The 22,825-nt window shown below is 40.1% G+C and overlaps 1 protein-coding gene across 2 annotated transcripts in view; it reads left to right on the top strand.

Moving 5' to 3' along the window:
• The window catches only part of LOC138214887 (solute carrier family 45 member 4-like), a 59,160-nt gene that overhangs the window by 20,964 nt on the left and 15,371 nt on the right, over positions 1-22,825 (top strand). The gene's annotated exons all lie outside the window — the stretch shown is intronic.

The raw sequence follows: 22,825 nt of genomic DNA, 5'->3' as shown, positions 1-22,825 counted from the left end.
CAGGTGAGCACCGTTCATGGCAGCTATGCCTGTGTAAGGTAGAAAAGCGCTGTATAACTGCAGACCATTTCCCATTTATTACAGAGTAAAACCTTTGTTATGTTTTTTTGAGTATTTGATGAATTGTTTCGTCTGCAGGAAATGGTAAGAAATGTTCAACACAAATTGCTACACTCAGATTGGATGTCTCCAAATGTCTTGTTCTGTCTAGGGCACAGTCAAAAAGTCCTAAGACATTGTAACTATTATTAGACAATGAAGAGAAATGCAGCAAATCCTTACAGCGAGGAGGAAGGGTGAATCACGGTACATATTTGGTCAAACATTTGAGTTTGTAATCCGGTTATGAAGATTGCATCCTTATTAATAAGAATAAGAAGTGATATTTGTCATACAAAGCAGCTGTAAACATAACACAGTTTGTGGGAGAGTGTTGCTGTCTGTCCTAAAGATTGTTCTGCCACTTGAGAAGATGCCTTGGCAGCTGTAATATCCGAGCACATATCCCAGCTCCCGTTCACCTTGTGCAGATGGACTGCCACCAGATCTGCTGGGAGATTAGCCAGCTTGCACTCTGACTCACAGTCCACACGCACGCACACAGACACACACACACACACGCACGCACGCACGCACGCACGCACACACACACACACACCTCCAGCTGCAGTGAGCATACTGTCATTTGCACCCAGCATCATCTTTGACAGCCTTTGAAAACACGCCAAGTCCAATTCTGTCTGTCGTGCACTGGAGCCTTCAGGGGAGGCAGAGAAAGTGAAAAGAGTGAAAAGTAGGAGAGGAAGAGGAGGAGGGACATGAGAAGGAGGGAAATAAAACTCTGAAGCAGGCATATCCTTATTTATAATTCAAAGTAATTTCCCATGCAATCTCCCCCTCTTTCTCCTGCTTCTTTTTCTCCTCAATTCTCTCCTTCCCCCTCGGTGACGTATTGTGATCTCTTAGCTTACATAACCAGGGCGACATGAATGAGAGGTCGCTCTGTGGCCACCATGACTCCTGGCTTGCTCACCCAGGATGAGCCGCCACGGGGGGAAGCAGGTTTGGAAATACTCCCAACATTTGTTGTGTCTGAAGGACAGTGTTGAGATCTGTAAAGTGTTGGAAGTTTAAAGGATTTCAGCTCTAACGTGTTAAAGCATTAATCAGCCGTAAAAACATTGAAAACAATCTTTGATGTAATCCTATTTCTCCTGCGGGAGCATCACACAGAGGAGTTTGCTGCATGTTTTTTAACTCTAATTTTAGCCCTGATTTTGCTGCCATAGCCTATTTTTTTGGGGATCAACATATGTCTGAGCCCCTCTTAGTAGATTTAGAAACCGCTAGGAGGTACAAGTGTGACCGACTAGTTCACTGAAATAAATAAAAGTATGAACCAGACAGAGCGGTGACTTTGGTGTCAAACTGAGATTCATCAGAAGAGAGAGTTAATCCAGTCCTATTCATTTTCCTGTCAGGCTAATTGACATCATTTCATACTGACCTTTTTACTAATCATAATTAGAGAAGGTCAACTTCCATCCAAATTAATTATAAAGTAGAATGCAGTCAGCAGAGCACAGACCGCCGACAATGCAGGTGTATTTCTATAAATCACGCTGCAACTTTTTTGAGAAAAGTGCTGTAAAGTTTACTTTAAAACCTCAGTGCAAAGTGTTTTTACAAACTCATTTTTGATCAATTAAAGACTATCCCTGTGAATCTGTTCAAATTGCAGACCAATTAGCTTCATGTTTTTTGGGAACCTAAAAGAAATGGTTTGACCGTTTAGCGGCTGTAGAATAAGCTGCAAACACAACATTAACATGTTAACACCATATGAAGTTGACATGCCAGACATCCTGCAAACAATATTATAGTCATTTTGAAGTTCTGTTTCTGACCAGTATATAAGTGCAACTATCACTCTATTTTTAGCTCCTTCTTGGTGCTTACCAACTCCAGAGAGAAATATTGTTAATTTGAAAAGTTGACTGAAATGATCCATTGTATTAACCAGCTGCATGATTTTGTGGCTTTGAGCATGCATTAATGGTTTTTATATTGGTATATTAGCATAGCATGCACAGTGTTAGTTAGTGAGACATTTGGCAGAGATTGAGTCAGTTGAATCTTGCAGTATTATTCTGTATTAAGTTGGTACCTTGTGTATTGTCAAACTGGTTTGTTTTGTCAGACTGAAGTTTGGTGCAGGGCAGAAAGAAAGAAGATGGATGAGATTAGACTTGTAAAGCAAAAAAAAAAAAAAAAAAAAGATATAAGGAACTGCAAAGATTGGTGATAATTTTCTTTTATCGCTGTCAGTGATTCATTTAACATGTAGTTGTTTAATTAGTTAAAATAAAAGATTGGTCAGTGCAAATTTAAGTCATTTTATAGTCTGTTCCCTTTTGCATTTTGGAAAAGTTGGACTTCCTTTGTAGTGTTTGGTCACAGCTGCTGCTGTACAATCAGGTTTTGGATAGTTTAACCGAGCAGTTGTGTCCAAAGTACAAAAGAACATCATGTGTGATTCGGCCTATGATGGAGAGTTTTTTTTCTTCTGCTGATTGGCACTGTGTGGCGGTATTAATAAGCTTGATATCGCATGTCACCACAGCCTCATTGCCAGTTTGTTCCAGTGATAGAATACAGTAAAAATAATCCCCTGTGGTCCAAAACCATGTTCCTCATAAAACACCATTGTAAAGTGTTGACAGGCCTATTGTAACAGAGTTGAAAAACTGCTGACAGAATGAACAATGTGAAAGTAACACAGAAGCAAACTTGGAGTAGGAAAATAAATTTTGGCTTGCATGCGATGGGTAAGCAACTCTGTTTTGGAAGAGGCACTTCACAGTTGTTGTACTTCATCCGCACGCAGCTTCAAAGTTTGCTTGTGTCACATGAAACCATTTAGAAGTTTCATGTCTTCAAATGTGAAGCAACACCAATTGCATTTCCACCACACAGCTTGAAACGTTGTTTCTGTGCACCATCATTCATGTTTTTAGCCTGCTAACAGTCCGACAAACAGACATAATGAGTTAAAAGCACCCCCCCCCCAACTGTGGGCGGAGCTCCATGTTTTGTGATAACAAATATTGCCCCCCCCCCCCCCTCCTTCACGTAGTTAACGCTCCATGCATGCAGGAGACTGGCTGCAGCTACTGGAATTAGCTGGATAGCCGGTAAGCTCGTTGGTTGGCTCACCGTGAGTGAAACCATTGTGTGTGTGTAACCCCACAACACCGGGGTCGGGGAGAGAGAGAGTGTGTGTGTGTGCCTGAATGGGTGTGCAGCAGATGCCGTTTGGTCAAGGTGCCCGTATTTACACAACGTGGAGGATAAGAAACTTCTACCTTACAAGGTCCTGTGTGCAGAGCTCTTTTCTCTTCTCATACAAGGAGACAGGCTTTTTCCCTCAAGGCAGGGATACATATTGAGATTGTTGAGCCAGTTTTATGTATAATTTAGACATCCAATCTGAAATTGGGTTCAGCCTCGCACAGTCTAGGCCAGTTGGTGTTGACAGTCCAGAGATAAGATGAGTCCCTTTTATGAGATTCTCTTTCCTCCAACTCACTCTGCAGATTTTATAATCCTTGTGTGTCTTGTTTATCCAATTGGGGCATTTTTACAATGCAAAAACTCTCAAGCTGCTTTCCGGAGCTCTAAATCTCTTATTTGTGTTTGGAAACAATCTCCCAATCAGACATTTTGACGTATGACATCTTAAGCAAAGAAAAACAATGTACTTTCTAGCTGAGGGTTTGATAATACCTCCTTTTATAGCTGTCTGTTGAGAATGGACAGTCATAGATGTGTAGAGCTGGATGGAGATGGGCATGACTTTGCATAAAGACTGGAAACAGCAGGATGCAGCTTGCTGTAACTGTTTGTAGGAATAGCTTTAGCACAAAACTCAGTCCAAAATCACAACTTTTTACTTTGTAAATGAGATTTTTAATTCTAATTAGTGAGCTTAAGAAGTGCTGGAAGGCAGATTGTGTTGTTTCAGACAGTGCCAGACCAGACAAGCAGTTATGCTGAGATAATCAAATTGTCCATAGGCTCTAACTTCATACTTAGCATACAGATGAGAGTGGTATTGATCTGAAGATTTGTGAATAAATGCATTTCTGAAAATGTCAGACAATTTATTTAAGGGTGTTTGAGTCACAGTCCTGCACCGCTATCTACCAAGGCAGGCCTATTTTCATTAACAAACAACAACGGAAAAAATAGTGTGGATGAGACTGCCGCAGCTGGTTGTAGTAAGATTTACAACAACCATCAAACTTGCAATAACTTTTGGGCAGTTTGGGGGAGCATACGTCATAACATATGTCATCATTTTTATGGTCAACTTGTTGGCAAAAAAGTTGTTTACACAAAAGGGTCAAAGGGTTTGTCTGCTATTTGGTACAGAGCAGATGGTGCACAGTGGTTTCTGTAGGTTATTTATTGAAATTCTGCATCCTGTGACGAAAGATTAAGCTTTAAGAGCACCAAGAGGGAACTAAAACAGTAAAGCTGCGAGTCAAACAGCTGTCAAGGGGAACAAAATATTCGGATTAAAGACAGCGTCATATTGTGTATGTGTCGTTGATGCATTGTTAGTTTTGACAGGGTTGCCTAGCAATGCAACTAATTCCATTTTACTTGTCATCCATTGGGTTCTGCTCTGAATTGACTCAGTATGTGACTGTCAAGAAGAGCACATGAATCTGTGTGTGTGTGGTGGTAGAAATAGTGTTTAAAATCATCTTAAACTTGCTTTAAATCTTAAACATTTGTCTATAAAATTATATATTCATGACTGAGAAGGCAGTAATTAAAGATGGATTTTATTTAATGATGGTTAAATGTTTAACCTTTAGGACGGTGCGTTGTAGTTCATTTTTCAGGGCCATTAAGTTGCCACACCCAGAGCTCGGGAGCATTTTAGAAATATTTTACATCCTTATTTGTTCCACTTGTCCTTCAGACGTATTTTGTCCTGACTGAAAGTCAGCCTCAGTACGAACACCGCCCTAATGATTTAATTGAGTTGAAAGTGAGATAAGAGGGAAAGGCACATCGAGTCAACGGTAAGAGTGGGATTAGGATAGAAGACGAGGTGAAAAAAGGAGGGAGTGAATGGAGAGGAGGAAAAGGACAGCCTGCTAAAGGAGAGAGTTGGGGAACAAGGAAGAGAAGAGGTGACGTGTGCAGACGGCATGTTCAGTTTTGGTTACAAACATCGGAACGTTACTTAACAAGTTTTCTCAGAACTGAGCTCAAAATGACACGGAGGAAGCTTTTAAAGCATCATGATACTCTCTGAACGCAAATTACAAAGATAAAAGCTGTCAACAGGTCCGCAGAACTATCTGTGTCATTATCAAACACATTCAGCCGCTGCAACTCCACTTTAAAAGCAGAGCAGTGGAAATATCTATTAAACGGGTTACAGAGATGGTTATGTCAGATGACGGATTTTATCAGACCCAGATGCCCTGAATAAGAGTTAGATACCTGCAGACACCCGGCACTACTTCAGAATTAAAGGACTGAACACGGGTTTATTTAATTTTACAACAGCAGGGATCAAGGTTGGATGAGGAGTGACTTGGCCTTAAAACAACAAAATGTGGGCAGCAGGGTAACATTTTATTACCACAGTTGAGTGAATCATTTGTTAAATTACATCCATTTATTATTAAGACTGCAAAAATATTTATCCCAGCAAACCATTTTTTTTAATCAAATAATGCATCCTAAAAAAGTCTTATTTTGTTCAAATTTAAACTCGTTTCAACAATTTGTTAATGTTTGTTGATGTTGTGCAGCAGCAGCGTGTTTTTCTGTCCTCTGACATTCTTTCTACAAAAACATTGATTTCTTTTGGAAATCATTTCATGACACTTTTTTCTTTTTCTTTTTTTTTTTTTTTACAGAAAAATAGGGTTGACAGAAATGACATATTATATTAAAATTTAGATTTTTGTTGCAGTGCAGGTTATATTGAAAGTTGAAGCCAAACAGTCTCAAGAGCAGCAGAGTCTGAAAGTGACCTTTTCTTTCCTAATCTGGTCATTTGCTGTCTGACTGACTAGTTTTGGATGCAGCCATGCCACCAGTGTGAAACCCAAAACCGTCCAGGGCTGCCAGCTCTGCAGCATTGTTATCCCTTCGAAGGCCTTCTTGGCTTTACCAAAGGAGATTACTACAATCCATGTCCCTCTATTCACCTTTAATTCATTTGAGTTCCTTGTTTTCTGAAACACCATAAACCTTTTATTACTTGTATTCCAAAAGTCAGGTGCTCGTTTTACTATATATTTACATATTTCAAAGTCAAAGTCAACTTTATTGTCAATTCACCATATGTACAAGACACAGAGAGATTGAAATATTGTTTCTCACAGTTCCACGGTGTGCTCAAAAATACAAAGATAAAACAAGAAAAGTATAAATATGTAACAATAAAAACAGACAACGACAACAATTTACTTCATGCTAGCTGAGCCTGGAGGACTCATAAATATAAATGTTGCAACTTGTCAGTAAGAGTAATTTGTGAAAGGTGACATAGCCACCATTTGCCATCTGCACATTAGCATTGTTGGCAAATCCCCTGGTTTTGCATGCATCATGGTAGCTAAATGGTAGCATGTAGCACTTTAGCCTTTGATCATGCTACAAAAATGAAGAAGCCCATGCTATATTTATTGTGCAGCAAATCAGCTTGATCTTGCGTCATTTATACTCGCATGCCAGGTAACCTAATCCACTGGGTGATCCCATCACGTTAGCTGGTCTAATCTAGCAGATGACCTTGCAGACAGTGGGTTATATAAATGACCGGCTTGATGTCACACTGACTAATCACCATAATCTGACCAAACCATTCATAGGACAGAGTAGATGGAGGACCGAGCAGGTGGGTAGATTTGCTTTGAGGATGCAGAAATGAGTATTTATGAAGAGATAGAGGAACTATATGAGGAAGAGCAAAACATTTATGTCGAGAAAGCGTGAGAAATAAGAAACATTGAGAGTGTGAATTGTGTTCCTGCCAACCTGCGAGACCTTTTAACCACAATTTCCAGTCGTCTGATATCTTTTGACACTCCTGTCTCCACAGAGAGAGAGACCTGCCATGCCGGTCTGGTCGGTTATTTAAAACCTTCCTATTTTTAGTGTTGTGAGCAGATGCTGGAGTCACATTTATTAAAGTTGTAACTGTACACACACACACACACACACACAGACACAAAAGGGATTTAAAAAGAGTTATTTGCTGACGTCACCAGCATTGCAGAGCAGGGTTATTGGTCTAATATAAAAGACGAGACAAAGTGCAAAATGAAACCACTGGTTCTCAAACTGTGGTCTGTGGACCAGGAGGGGGTCATTGAGAGGCTTGGGCAATAATCAGAACTGCACTACAGGTTACATTCGCGGATTTTTGTTTGTGTTTGCGATGTTGGGTAAATGCAGAGTCAGCAGATACTTTAGTCTTTAAGACAAAGCCATATTATGTGTGTCCATATGGGGGCACCAGTTTTTCCATGCAGCAGGCGATAAGCTCGGTGTGTGTGTGCTATTAGTGCAAGATATGTGAGGAATGCAGAACTGAATATGTGAGTGCATTTGTTTGTCAGCACATTGCTCCCACCCCTCCCCTCTCCAGGGAGGTGAGGTCATGAAAAACAAACCACCCATGAGCTCTCAGGTGATGACAAGGGACAAAGAAACATCAGGGGAAGCAAATTCCTGAAACTAGGGCAGCAGCAGAATATTATTGTGCATTAAATTGAATTCTGTTTCAATAAGTGGTCGGTTTATCGATGCTCCGAGGGCAGTTGGTTGTGCAGCAGTGGGACACAAAGGATCAAATACAATACGCATAAACATGTCATATACAGTGGGGCAAAAAAGTATTTAGTCAGCCACCAATTGTGCAAGTTCTCCCACTTAAAAAGATGAGAGACGCCTGTAATTTTCATCATAGGTACACTTCAACTATGAGAGACAAAATGAGAAAAAAAATTCCTGAAAATCACATTGTCTGATTTTTAAAGAATATATTTGCAAATTATGGTGGACAATAAGTATTTGGTCAATAACAAAAGTTCATCTCAATACTTTGTTATATACCCTTTGTTGGCAATGACAGAGGTCAAACGTTTTCTGTAAGTCTTCACAAGTTTTTCACACACTGTTGCTGGTATTTTGGCCCATTCCTCCATGCAGATCTCCTCTAGAGCAGTGATGTTTTGGGGCTGTCGCTGGGCAACACGGACTTTCAACTCCCTCCACAGATTTTCTATGGGGTTGAGATCTGGAGACTGGCTAGGCCACTCCAGGACCTTGAAATGCTTCTTACGAAGCCACTCCTTCGTTGCCCGGGCGGTGTGTTTGGGATCATTGTCATGCTGAAAGACCCAGCCACGTTTCATCTTCAATGCCCTTGCTGATGGAAGGAGGTTTTCACTCAAAATCTCACGATACATGGCCCCATTCATTCTTTCCTTTACACGGATCAGTCGTCCTGGTCCCCTTGCAGAAAAACAGCCCCAAAGCATGATGTTTCCACCCCCATGCTTCACAGTAGGTATGGTGTTCTTTGGATGCAACTCGGCATTCTTTCTCCTCCAAACACGACGAGTTGAGTTTTTACCAAAAAGTTATATTTTGGTTTCATCTGACCATATGACATTCTCCCAATCCTCTTCTGGATCATCCAAATGCTCTCTAGCAAACTTCAGGTGGGCCTGGACATGTACTGGCTTAAGCAGGGGGACACGTCTGGCACTGCAGGATTTGAGTCCCTGGCGGCGTAGTGTGTTACTGATGGTAGCCTTTGTTACTTTGGTCCCAGCTCTCTGCAGGTCATTCACCAGATCCCCCCGTGTGGTTCTGGGATTTTTGTTCACCGTTCTTGTGATCATTTTGGCCCCACGGGGTGAGATCTTGCGTGGAGCCCCAGATCGAGGGAGATTATCAGTGGTCTTGTATGTCTTCCATTTTCTGATAATTGCTCCCACAGTTGATTTCTTCACACCAAGCTGCTTACCTATTGCAGATTCAGTCTTCCCAGCCTGGTGCAGGTCTACAATTTTGTTTCTGGTGTCCTTTGACAGCTCTTTGGTCTTGGCCATAGTGGAGTTTGGAGTGTGACTGTTTGAGGTTGTGGACAGGTGTCTTTTATACTGATAACAAGTTCAAACAGGTGCCATTAATACAGGTAACGAGTGGAGGACAGAGGAGCCTCTTAAAGAAGAAGTTACAGGTCTGTGAGAGCCAGAAATCTTGCTTGTTTGTAGGTGACCAAATACTTATTTTACCGAGGAATTTACCAATTAATTCATTAAAAATCCTACAATGTGATTTCCTGGATTCTTTCCCCCCATTCTGTCTCTCATAGTTGAAGTGTACCTATGATGAAAATTACAGGCGTCTCTCATCTTTTTAAGTGGGAGAACTTGCACAATTGGTGGCTGACTAAATACTTTTTTGCCCCACTGTAAATATAAATAAACATAAAGAAAAACCTCCAGTACACATGTTAACATCATTTAGAAATTAGTTAAAATATATCGTAACCGAAATGTTTACAGTGTGTAAAGAGATGGTTCAACCTTCAGAATAATGCACTCATTAGCGTTCATGCCGATGTTTGGAAGATTGATTCTCTCATCTGTATCCTAAATGTGAAGCTTTCGCCAGCAGCCGGTTGGTGTAGCTTAGCATACAAGACAGGAAACGGGGACCAACCGATAGCCCGGCTCTGTGCACTGACAAGTTGTGCTCAGGAGTGTAGTGCCATCTGCTGAAGTACCGGAGCGCAGCTGTGACAAGTATAAGAACACGCGTGTAACGCAGGAACTTTATAACGGGGCAAACGGTACCCGATCAAAACGAGGCTTTCAGTTGACATCGTGAATCAATCAGTACGCTTAAATATCAGTATGACAACTTTGACCATTCTACTTGTTTTTATTGGTTCTCTTGCACGACATATGGTTTAAAGATAATAAGCCCTTAAAAAATGGAAATGATTTTCAACCAGATCAAGAGAACGGTGAAGATTTTTTTTTTTTCTTTAAGGGTTTATGCACCACAGGAGGAATTGTAGATGTTAACAAATAATTGATGAATCATTTATTAAAGGTTAAATATAGCTTAGGAATATTAAATAAGGACAACTATAATTGTGACCATTTGGTTTAGTAATTTTAGTAAGAAACTATATACTTTAAAATGTCAAATTTTTTAATCGAGTATCTGCAAAGTGACTTGTGAATGAATCATTGCGGCTCCGCAAACAGGTGGGGTTGCCCTGTGTTGTTGTAATTAGTCTGATGTGCAGGTGTGGCCTGATCATTTGTGTCATCAAGCTCGAATGTTTTGTTTAATAGGATTCATGTGGTCTCCAGAAGGCCCAGTATGGAAATCAGATCAGATGTAAACACAACACCCACAGTGCAGCCAGACTTTACCTGCACCTTTTCCAGAACATCTGTAACCTCTGTTTTTTATCCTCGTTCAGGAAGTTTGAATAAGTACGTCTTATGATAAGACATAATTATACCAGACTGCCAAATGAGAGCAAGAAAATGTCCATTAAATATAAGAATATATAATAAATGTCTTTTAATTACTATTTTTTACATGAATGAAAAATACTTTGCGGAAATACCCGTGAGTGTGAAGAATCTCATCTAAAAGCCACAAAATTGGGCCCAAATGGTTGGAGTTCTTGAGAAATAAATGCAGGCCACAGTTTATAAATTATTGCTGTTTTCATGCTCTTTTTCGACTTGATATCTGTTTATCTTCCATATTATGGACTTTAGTGCACCGCAGTAAGTCAAACAGTCTGGAAAATCTACAGTGTGAGCGTGACACACACTCACAGGCCTAACAGCAGCCAGCAAGCATGTCAGTAATGGCTGGCCTCGGGGTGATGTGTGTGTGTGTGTGGGGGGGGGGGGGTAGTATATAAAAAGGAGACGAGGAAAAACATCTGCTCTCTCTCTGTGTGACACTCGTTTACTTTGACGGCCTCCAGATGAGAGGATGGATGGATGAATACTGACAGACTAATCTTGTACAGTCATTAATCCAGATAATTTGATGAAGGTGGGAGTGATCCAGGTTCAAAAGGAGCAATGATGCCGTTGTCGGCTGTTTGTCAGATTAGGCAGTCTGTTCGGGGGCGCTGACTAGTGTGCCATCTTTACTTGTTTACTGTCAGAAACTTACAGTAAAGTATATCTTTTACTCGGAAAGGAAAGTAATTGTTTTGGGTTTGTGATTTCAAATATGAACAAAGTGAAGTTTTCTGCTGTAGGTTAGCCTGTCAAAGTAAATGAAATGTGGGGTGGCGTCTGCTGTCACCCTCAAACTACTTGCAGTGTCATTTTATTTGCTGAAACTACACACATTAATTCACAGTGTATTTTTGGAAAACATTGTAAACCTTGGGTTTAGCCGCTGAGGTAATTTTTTACTCATAGTGCACTAATCTCGCTGGTATTCATTTGCTCGTGTCTTTTTGTTTTACCATCAACATGAGTGAATCTCAACAAGGAGTTGTTTTCTAACATACAACAAAAAAAAAATGCTATTGAACTCTTTCTCTGTCTCTCTTTTATTATGATGTGAGAGCGTGTTCACAACAACTGACGCTCATCAATCACAACTGTGAAAATCAATATGTCCTTCAGCTCAACCAGCTCTGGTCCTACTTTGTTTAAGCCCCTCCGCTCTGGAGGCTATCTTTTGGAATTTATTGCAAAACCGTAAGTTCAAAACGAACAGCCCGGAGCTCTTTGTTGAAGAGACACTTGGGAGAATTTTGAAATACAAAACGTTTTCTTTATCCTTATCAGCACAGTGAGGTTTGAAAAACTCTGGCAAAAATTGACATTTTTCCTTGTGCCCGATCAAAACTGTGAACTAGAGAGTACATAACGGCCTCATAACAATGAGTCAGTAAACACTGATGTTATTGATGTTTTTAGCTGCAATCTTGCCATATTGGATTCAACAGAAATGGAGCACAACAAATTCTACCGGTGAATGAGCTACGCTCTGCAAACATCTAAAAATGGCACCGGTTGTGTTTTTATAACGGCTGCGGTCTGACCCTATCGTACAGAGACCTCCTGAAGGAAGCAGTTGGCACGCTGCATGACAGGATCGTATTTCCCAGGTGATTGACGGTCAGTACGTCAACTCGATCACGACAAATATGGCTTCAGCTTGTTGCAATCAGTTCTCGAAAGTATCATGAATGATCTGAATTTATCCATCGTGTGTTGAAGGGAAATATAATAATTCAAACCTAAATTCCCCCCCCCCCCCCCCCTCCCCGATAGCATGGCGGACCTACTGTACTTGGGGTTACATAAGATTACAGGCTGATCAGGGCTGATTGGCTTTATTGATCGCTTCTTTGGTAGTGAAAGGGCAGCGGGCGATGCTGGTTGGAGCTTCCTGTGTGTAAAAGGTCAATCCCAGCCGGAGACCGGCCTCCCTGCCGTTAGTCACACACGATCATGTAGTAACGTAATGAGCAGATAGTTGAAGCCTTGACAAGTGCACGATAAATACATTTGGACATTTGTAAATAAGCATTCAAATTTGAAATTTCAAACTTCTTCCTTGGTGTAAATTTCTCTCTCTCTCTCGCTCGCTCCCTCTCTCTCTCTGAGTAGGAGGCAGCTAGTTTACTGCAGTGCTGTTACATAACTCTGCTGATTCGAAGCAGCCGTGTGTGTTTGTGTGTGTGCATACTTGCAATTTTAATGCCACCTTTTACGTAGTTGGTGGGGGGTTTTACCCCCCTTGTTCACAGCGACACACATAGACATTAAATAACACATTTTTCTGTGTCAAAGGAGCTGAATCTATATTAAACAGTTTTGTGTGTGTGCAGAATGAAATCGATTGTCTCCTAAAGGACGGCATTAACTGTCTGTATCAGTTCACTAATTTCTAAATGTAAAAACTGAGGTGCCCTGAGATGCAGTCATTCTCTTATTTCAGATACAATTTATTGTTTTTATTTTTTTCTCCCATCATCATTCTGCTCTCTTCGTCGATTGAATTAGCAGTTTGTTGTATTTCCCTCCAGCAGGCACTACATCATGACCTTGGCTGTGGAGCTTGCGTACCTTGTGTCTTCATTTGCTTGAGTGTGTCTTGGCAGTCGAGACTTTGTGTGCCCGTTGTGAGATTGATGCTCTCACCATCTCTGGCTGCTGGGAAGTACTATGACTCACTCCTTTCTCTACTGTCTCCCGCTCTCTGTCTCGGCTTCCTTTCCTTCTTCCACTCCTCCATCCCCGTGAGCATAGATGTTGGCTGAAGCTACCTTTTAGCCGGTAGCACAGGCTGGTATCTTTTTTTTTAAATTATTATTTGCTGTTTTCTCAGCAGTGTTTAGGTCACCAGGTTTCACAGATATCTGCAGGATGGTCGAGGTTGGGTTGAAAGCTTTTAGCTCGGCGTTTACAATGTCTATAAAACATTTGTGACCTCTGTGAACTTGATCTAACGTTGTACCGTTTTAAAACTTCAAATCACAGGGGATTACGTTTGAAATTATTTGATGCAGATTAACAGAAATAAATTTACCAATTTAAATGAACTGCAAATAAAACAAACAAACAAAAGAACCCTGTAGTGGGATTCAGATAATAACTAAATAAACTCTTATTAACTTTAATAAAAACATGACTTAAATGATTGATCAAATAATAATGAATTAAAAAGGTTTATCAATATTTGCTCTTGCTGGTATTTCCACAATAGGCCCATTTCTTTTTTTTTTTTTTTTTTACAAATCAGTAACCACTCATTGTTTTGGCCTAATATCGTTTTTTTAATTTGTTTTAATTCTTTTTCCTTTTTCTTTATTTTATTATGATTACTAAGTTGTGTTTTTTTCTGTGTTTTAATCTCTTTTAAATTATGCAGTCCACATGTTTTGTGTTTAATTGTGCTGCATAAATAAACTGACTTCAATTGACTTGACTGATGGTCAGTGACCATGAATCAATTTCAATCAACAAAGTCTGAAAACATTGCCGCTTGTACACAGTGTATCGGAACAAAACACAAAGCATTGCCCAGTTAAGGCAACTAAGGCAGGTTAAAGGGGAAGTGGGTCAGAGATATCTATGAAATGGAACAAAAATGTCCTTTGTAGCTGGATTTGTCCTTTTAATAATCACTTTGTAATGCCAACAATCTTAAAATCTTGATCTACAGTCACTCTGCAATACACTTACTTTCATAATTGAATAGTTAAAAAAAAACCTTAGTGTTTGGTTTCTCCACAAATACCGCTAATGTAAATCTGTAACAGCATCAGAAATCAATAACTTGATCGTTGTGCCAAACTCTTTATGGTGAAACAGCTGGGTATTTGCTCACAGTTTAGGTAAAGGCTTGTCCCTTTTTAACTGCAGGAGGATTTCAAAGTTGTGTTTTTAGATGGATCTGTGTGTGCTTTTAGAAAAACTCTGCTGCCCTCATTGTTGGCGTCAAACCTACAGCCAGACGCTAATCAATAATAAAGTGTTGATGTTAATCATTTAAAAAAAAATTAAAAATCTGCCCTCGTGGTCCATCTGTCACAAACACATTTCTTTCCTTTCTTTCTTCCTCTCTGCATGCTCCACCTGACTCCCATGTTTTGTTTATTCAAAAACACCTGCTTCCTCCTCTCCTTTCCTCGAGCCCTTGTCTGTCACTCTCTCGCTCTCACCCTCCTTCCTTCCTGCCCACTTTCTCCCTTCGCGACCTCTGCCCCACTCTCACTTTCACACCATTTCTCTGGCTCTTTTAATTGTGATGCTCGTCATTTTTCTTACAGTTTTTCTCACGCCGGCGCAGGATATGAAAGGATTGTTTTGTGTTTGTGGGCGAATGGGAATGGGAGGGATGGGAACAGTTGAGAGAGAGAGAGAAAAGACACGGGAAAGAAGGAGAGAACGATATTGTTCATTTTGTAGGAAAAAGTCCGATTGTTTGGTCTAAGTTTGGAGGTTTGTTTTTCCAAGAGGAGAGAGCTCACTTACAGTTAATGGTGTGTGTGAGAGAGGCGGAGAAGAGGAAGGTGGAGAGATGTAGATGTGACAATACAACAACGGTGTTGTTTTCACTGGATAGAAACAACGTTGTGGTCATGAGTGAAGTACTGTAGAAGATACAGACATAGGAATGGAGGGTTTTGAGAAACGATACAGCCCTCAGATCACACGATTATTAATCTGCCTCCGCCCACCTGTCACTCACAGCTTCATTCTTCACTGTAATTGCAGGCTGGAAACCCTGTTTGCATGAAGGTTCGCTCAGCCACTCTGGTTGGACCAGTTAGCAACCAGTGAAGGGTGGGGCTCAGTGCGACGATGTAGAAGTCGAGTGTTTGTTTCTAAATGTAGTCACAGCGGTGTAGGTAGTGGTTGTATATTGTTGCACAACATACGATATATGATGGTCAATGCTGATTGGTCAAAGGCTGCTTCAGAAGTTTAAAGAGTAACTCACGGTGTACACCCATTAGGATGCAACGACTGGGAACAAGACCAGACCAGTCCGCATTAGAGCAGCTCACGGAATAAAAAAGTGCACATGTTCATTGTATTAAATTAACATGTCACTCAGTGCAATAGTGTTACCCTTTAATATGTTTTTTTTAACAATATTTCCTGTAGACAATCCTCGTTAGAAGGATTGATCGTTGGTTTTGATCTTTTCTTGGGATTTTTGAGTCTTTAATAATCAATTGGCTTCAAATACGAGAAAGTATGTGTTATTTTGATTGTTCTTGTATCGTAATTAAATCAATCAGTACAACAGTAAGTGCACCGGGTGTGCTGCATTAACCACAGACAACCCAATGTGCAAATATATTTAACTTGAAGCAAATTAAGACCAGATCTCACCAGGTGATCTTTATCTTCTGATTTGGTAATGTTTGTTTTCCACTGTCATTTTTAGCACCTACAAAATTTAAGAGAAGCATAATCACCATTTTAATAATAATATACAGTGTATATATTGTGTTGTCATGTCCTCTACTGCAGCACACTTGAAAATGTTTTTTTAAGCTTCATGTCGCTGCAGGAAACAAAGTCAGATCAAAACAAGGAGAGGATTGTTGTGAGAATCTGAAGAGTCGGCATTTATATCAACTGATCTCAAACCTCTTGCTGAAGAAAACACAGTGGGCATTATGTTTTACTTATCATTTCTTAGATATATAGTAAAAAAAAAAAAAAAATGATCAAGTGAGGTTGGAGGGAAAGGAAACGACTTGGGGAAACACACATAAAAACTACACAGACGCTGTGATGAGTGGACAGTTTGTACTCACATTGCGCTCTATTATTAGTGTGTGTTTGCGGAGGAAATGTGCTTGGTAAAAAAAAAATAGCACTTTGATGATAGATGGAACGGATTGTACACTTTTCTTTTCCCACGATCAATCAGCAACACTCAACAACTGTCCGACAGCCTGACTATGAACTTGTTCTGTCGCTCGCTCCGTCCTTCCGCCTCGCTCCCTCCTCCTCTCACCTTGTCCTCTCTCCCTCTATGTCCTCCACGTTTCCTCCTCCTCTCACCTTGTCCTCTCTCCCTCTATGTCCTCCACGTTTCCTCCCCTCTCATCTTATCCTCGCTCCCTATGTCCTCCCTTTCTGAATTCTTTGATCTTAATCCTTTCTCACACTCTTTCTCTCACCATTTCCTCCCTCTCGTGTCTCTAACTATACTCATTTCTTTCTTTCTTTCTTTTTTTTTAGCTTTCTAGAATACTTCCTGCGTCTTGATTCTCTCAGTATTGTTCCCTGTGTATGTGTGTGTTTGTGCATACAGTACGAGGAGTGTGTGGGAACTCGGCTCTGTGTGTTTTTTTTATTTTGGTAGGTGAGTCTGTGTGTGTGTGTGGGAACAGACACTTCTTTATTTACTATGTGCTGACTGTGTTTTTTGGTATTGTATGTGTGTGTGTGTGTGTGGGAACTGTTTACTAGAAAGTCTTTTCCTGTTTTGATGTTGACAAACCGACCGACAGACCGATTCCTATCTGCCGCTTTGTCTCCCTCTTTATGGCTGTTTGACTTTTAACAGGTATTGTGTATGTGCCGTTTGTATATGTGAGTGTGTTTGTGTACATTTCGTGAGCATTTTCAGTGGTTTTTTTTTTCTGAGGGGGGGTGGGTATGCATGCTTTGTTAGGTGTATGAATGTGTGAGAGAGAGACAAAAAGAAAAGACTGAATAGGGTATAAAAATACAGAAAAAAAAAACTCAGAGAAACAAAGTGTTCCTCTGTCTGAACAAACCCCACAACAGGAAGCACTCCGTGAATGACACATCCATATTAGGAGCCAGGAAATGAAGGTGATGGAGTCTCCCTGGTGACAGAGTTCCCAAGACCTGGTCTCCACGACAACGACAAGGGTCAAGCCCAGTTTGTGGCCTGCTCATGAGAAAGACGGAGGTCGACATTTGTAGAGGGCAACAGGAAAATGACCTGTGAAGTCTGAAGTGAGGGCAAAGTGCTAATGGGAAGCCGCTGTGTGATTCAGTCTGAGGGACACTCAAAGGTCAACATCTGTCTCTGGAGAAAACAGACAGCACCTGTGAGACCACCTGTCACTCAAATCAGCAATCATTTTAACTTAATTCAATAAAATGTTTTGCATAATTTGAAGCCTTGATATAATTTAAATGGGTGAGTTATTTTAAAATACTGGTGTCATGAACAAGGACTAGATTTTTTGGGGTTTTTTTTTTGCACCAGGCTGTAAACATGATTATTTCTCCTGTAAAGTTGGTGGTCGATGGGGATTGACTCTTTTGGAGCCAGCCTCAAGTGGGCATTTGAGAAAATGCAATCTTTGACACGGCTTAAGTTTTTCTACCCTGGAGGCTACTACTTTGAGAAAAACATAGATATTCAAAATATCAGGAACAAGGAAACGATCCTGTGTCTCAATACAAGGGTCCCAGAGCAAGACACTGGATTGTGAATGCTCCCACAGCCCAAACCAGCCGTGCCTGTTCAGGTGAATAAAAGGCACTTCACAGAAAATGAATATGCGACTATTTTTTGGGGGGGTTAAGCAATGTTTTCTAATTTTGCTTGAAAGATTATTGAAATTTGCAGCTTTCAGTTTCTCAAATGTGAGAATTTGCAATAGAAAGAAAACTGAATATCTTTGGAAATATTCTAAGATACTATTTCTCTATTGGAGAAAGCAAACATGCAAGGTGTATTACAGGTGGCATTTTTTTCTCACTCAGTTCTACTTTTTCAGACAACACCATTATTCAGTTACTGAAGAAATAAATAGTTGGAACAATAATGTAAATAAGTCAATTACTGACATTTTTGTCGAGTTTTACATGCAGGGACCCGGTCATAGTGATACTGTATGGATATCCAGATGTGGAAATGACAGCATTTTGTTGTCAATGACGGTGACTTTGCTTAAAACTGCCCTTATATTTGTATTATTCGGGAAACTGGTATTTTTTTTCTTTAGTGGCAGGCAGAGGAAACCAGAGCAGCTGTCTCCAGTGCACCTCGGTTCACAGTGATTCATGCCGGCAGCAGCTGTTACAGTAATGAAATGTGTCACAATGATCGGTTTCAGTAAGATCAAAGCTTGGCGGTGGGTTTCCCTGACTCATCATGAGGCCATGACTGTACCTAACCTTATGATGCTCAGGAGTCTCCTGCAGTTCACAAAAATACAGTGAAAAATTTAGAAGTAGACCGACTTTTGACTTCAATGGCTCTTGCTTGTTTGTTTGAAGGCCAAAAAAACGGATTTACGTTTCAGTCTCATCCTTCTGAAGCAATGTATTTAGCAAAGGCAAAAGGATTTTGCACAAAATGCACAATGCTGGGCAATCCTTGCGGACTCGTGCGTGTACTGTAATGTAAGAGTTCTTACTGAGGATGTTGTAATCCATTGCTCTCCTGCCTTGTATGTTTTCTCTCTCTGCTGTTGATTATTGAGTTGCTAAAGGACAAAATGTGTAAAAAGATAATACCTCTACAAGTAAAGATACTTATCAGGGGATGTGACGTGCTGCTGCTTGTTGTTGCTCAACATGATCTGCAATAGGTGTGGTTGAACAGGACTTGGTTGCTGCGAGCGCCTCAGCCAGACTGTCACAGTTTAATCTCGGAGATGCAGTATTGACTTTGTGGCTCTGTGTCGCAGGCAGCTCGAGGTCCACAGACCGCAATACCCGCCGCCGCAGGGAAAAAAAATTTCATCAACTGCGATTAAAAACATGATAAGTACCATGATTGCATGGCATGCATGTTTTTTATGAGAACACCAAGCAAACACATTTCCAAATTTCCAAAACGTGATGAATTCTAGCAGCTGCTCCATCAACATGAGACTCTGAGACTTGTCCTGAACCAAGTCAACAGTTTGTCTTCCACGGTGTTTACCGTTGCAGCCAGCAGGTAAACTGTCAGAGTGTATTCAGAAAGTCAACTGGCATAAGGTTTTGTTAATAGATCAGCTTCTTGATAGCCTAATTAAATATCATGGTACTGAGCTATTGACGTTTGTCGCATTAAAGAGTCCTGTTCGAGAGATATGAAAGTGTGTTTTAAATTTAGATGAGCCTCATCTCTTCTCAATCAAATTAAGGTCCCATTTCTGGCATTGGGAAGATGTGATGTTTCAGATTCCTTCTGATTATCTGACAGACACTTTGTTTAAAGCACATTTAAGTTCTATAAGTGTTTTTCCCGAACTTTAAGCAGAGCTAACATGATTATTTGAGGTAACTTAAGCTGGAACTACAGGCACAGACATTATTAAGAATGATATTTTCAAAGTCTCCGTCCTCGTCTCTCATCTCTCGGACGGACAAGTGTGGCGGCCAAATGGCATATAATGCATTTTCAGTGAACTGCATTAAGCAACAGTTTGTCAGTGAGACAATGATAAGGTTCTGATTTCATTATGTGCGATTCAGCTGACTTCACTTAGCTGAAAACTATCCACCTACGCCTCCTCCTCTTCCTCTTCCTCTTCCTCCTCTTTTTCTTCTTATCAGCTCAGTGAAGTCATGGTCTCAGGGCATAGACTGATTTAATTTTATTGCTTTGGCACTGAAAATTAATGGGTGTGATGACTCAGGGATAACGGATTTCACTGTGGCATCATTGATTTTATTGATGCGTTGCATTGATTCTCTGTTTTTAGATTTTAGATGAACTGTAATAACATTTTTGTAAGGAACAGATAATAGAGATGCCAACAAAAAAAATATTTCAGTGTCACAAGTGTTTATTTGGGAATTTAATGATTCAATCGACAATAAAAGACTTAAAATGTTTAAGGCTCAACTGGCAATGGTGAGTTTATTTACAACTTTATGAGCTGAGCGAATTTAAAGACTAAAATGCACCTTATCAAGACCCGCTATTTGAAGTTAGGAGACATTCAGTTAGTTGGCAAACGGTAGATAACATGAAGTCAGTGCACTCTTTTGAAATATTTAACTCTGAAGTAAAGAACTTTTCCCGGTTTTTGTTGAAGCCACTATCAGTAAGGTTTTCCATGAACACGCGCTGCCCTCAAGGAGGATGCGCCGAATCAGCAGATACTGAGTGTGAGATTTCAGTTGGTGAAAACAGTTTGGAGGTAAAACAAACTCACAAAGTTTGCACTAGCAAAGATTATACAAACAATTTGTCTTAGAAGTGCAATGTTGTGTGCTGTTAGTTGGACTCACAGCTGTGATGAAGTGGAGGAATCACTTTGTTTATGAAGCAGGTGAAAATCCTCAAAATTACAGCATGTAAATATTCAACATCCTGATGAACATTTTATAGATCAAATCCAGGAAAAACTTGAATTGGTTGGAACTGTGCATTAAAAGGGATTGATTTCAGAATTGTATAAAATGTTATAAGTATGACATTTGAATTGCATTTGTTAGTGAAATAATGTCAACTGTAATGTCAGCTTAAAACGCTTCTTTAATGAGACTCTATGATGAGTTAGGAACCGGTTTTGTTGTTGACAGGTTTGTTTGATGGGCGTCTGAGGTGTTGTCTGATGTTATACAGAGGTATTGAAAGCATATTTAAGTTTCCATCAGTTTGCTGCATCCTGTGTGTCTGTTTAACCAAAGTTATTTCTGTCGAAGCGTTCTAAATCGAGACCCTGTCGCGTGTTTTAAATCCTCACCTGGTTTCCGGCGGTGGAAAGTTAGGGCACAAAAATAATTCAATATGTACTCAGGAACAAGGTCGCATGCACATAACAGTCGAAGTTAAGTCAAAGTCCAATCTATTTAATTCAGGAAATGGATATAAAAGAGAAAAAAAGGGTTCATGAGCTTATTTAAGCGCCAGTAATCGGAAAGGGCTTGAAAATGACAACAAGGCTTCTAATCTTTTGTGCTTTCAGTCAAAGCAACACAAGGATATTTGTTTTAATCCATTAACGACTTCATAGTTACAGTGTTTCTGACAAAACACTGTTGGTGATGTTTCTGTTGGGTCTGTTACTCACAAAAGCCTGAGAAACCCGATCAACGAGTCTCCACCTCATTTTCTGCTCATTTTCTCTGCATTAAGCAGCACACAGGAGTTGATGTTGCAGTCCTTTGTGTGATAATCTGGGGTGAACATCCACCCAGGCGCTCAATCGACCCGAGATAAATCCCCTCCGCTGTGGTACGGTTGCCGTGGCTTTTTCTCCCATTTACCTTTGTGTGGGCTTTTAACAGGTGTTGAAACAGCCTCAGGGTCAGCTCTCAGCTAACAGGAGTGACAACACAAACTGTGACCGCAGCCACACTTGTATCACAGCAGCTCACTGAACACATTTTTCATATATAAAGCATTTTTATATTGTTACATGTTTTAGCATGTTGCAACATATATTCAATTCAACTTTGTTTCAGATTCACAGGACGGTCAATAGTGGAAAAAAAAAAGGAAAAAATATACAAGCTAAAACCACTATAATTTATCATTGAATTAAATAAAAGGCCCGTATGATGTTTTCTAAGTGTGGATGAGTAGGCTACTAAGTGCAGCTTTTTCAGGGGCTGTTAAAAGTCTTTCTGATGCTGTTCTTAGACTCATCCCACATGAAACATCAGACATCTCAGAAGTTCCTCACAGCTGGGAACACCAGAGAGCACAAGGAGATCACCTGAAGCTACAAACTCTCTGTAAGCCACATATATATACAATAATTACCACCACAGCAGCAGAATATTATCACATAAATACTGTTTGTTATTCACACAACTTTGATTAGAGTGATCAACATTTTGTGTCTTAACCAGCAGGCGTCACAGCCAGTTTGACATGAGTTTACCAGGCGGCTTTATTATGAAGCTGAAGCTTTGACTTTGGTTGAATTTATAAAAGCAGTTGTTAAATATTATGTTGGTGCAACTTAATAAGGTCACAGAGCTTATTTATGTGTACTGTGAGTCATGACATGTGGAATATTCTGGTTTAGCTTGTTTTAATTAGTCCTATTGTTTTTTTTGTACTGTTGAATGAAGGCGTTGGCGTTGGTATTTTAATGTAGGAATGACTGTAGGGATGCAGGTGAGGATGTCTGGAAATGAATGCTGTGCATCTTACCCTATGCATGAAATTATATTTCAAATGCATGTCATCCTTTAAACCATCATCAATCCATTCATCTTCTTTATATGCATGTTTTTTTTTATGTCGAATAAAGCAAGTTAGTGCATTGCAGTTTTTATATTGCAATAATCAAATGTATTCCGTAATCTTTGTC

This window comes from Embiotoca jacksoni, unplaced genomic scaffold (assembly GCF_022577435.1).
Source record: "Embiotoca jacksoni isolate LCO1_2020_lvr unplaced genomic scaffold, fEmbJac1.0.p SCAF_7, whole genome shotgun sequence".
NCBI classification, from domain to species: domain Eukaryota; kingdom Metazoa; phylum Chordata; class Actinopteri; family Embiotocidae; genus Embiotoca; species Embiotoca jacksoni.
Note: the sequence above shows the minus strand (reverse complement) of the source record. Positions and strands in the feature narration are given on the sequence as shown.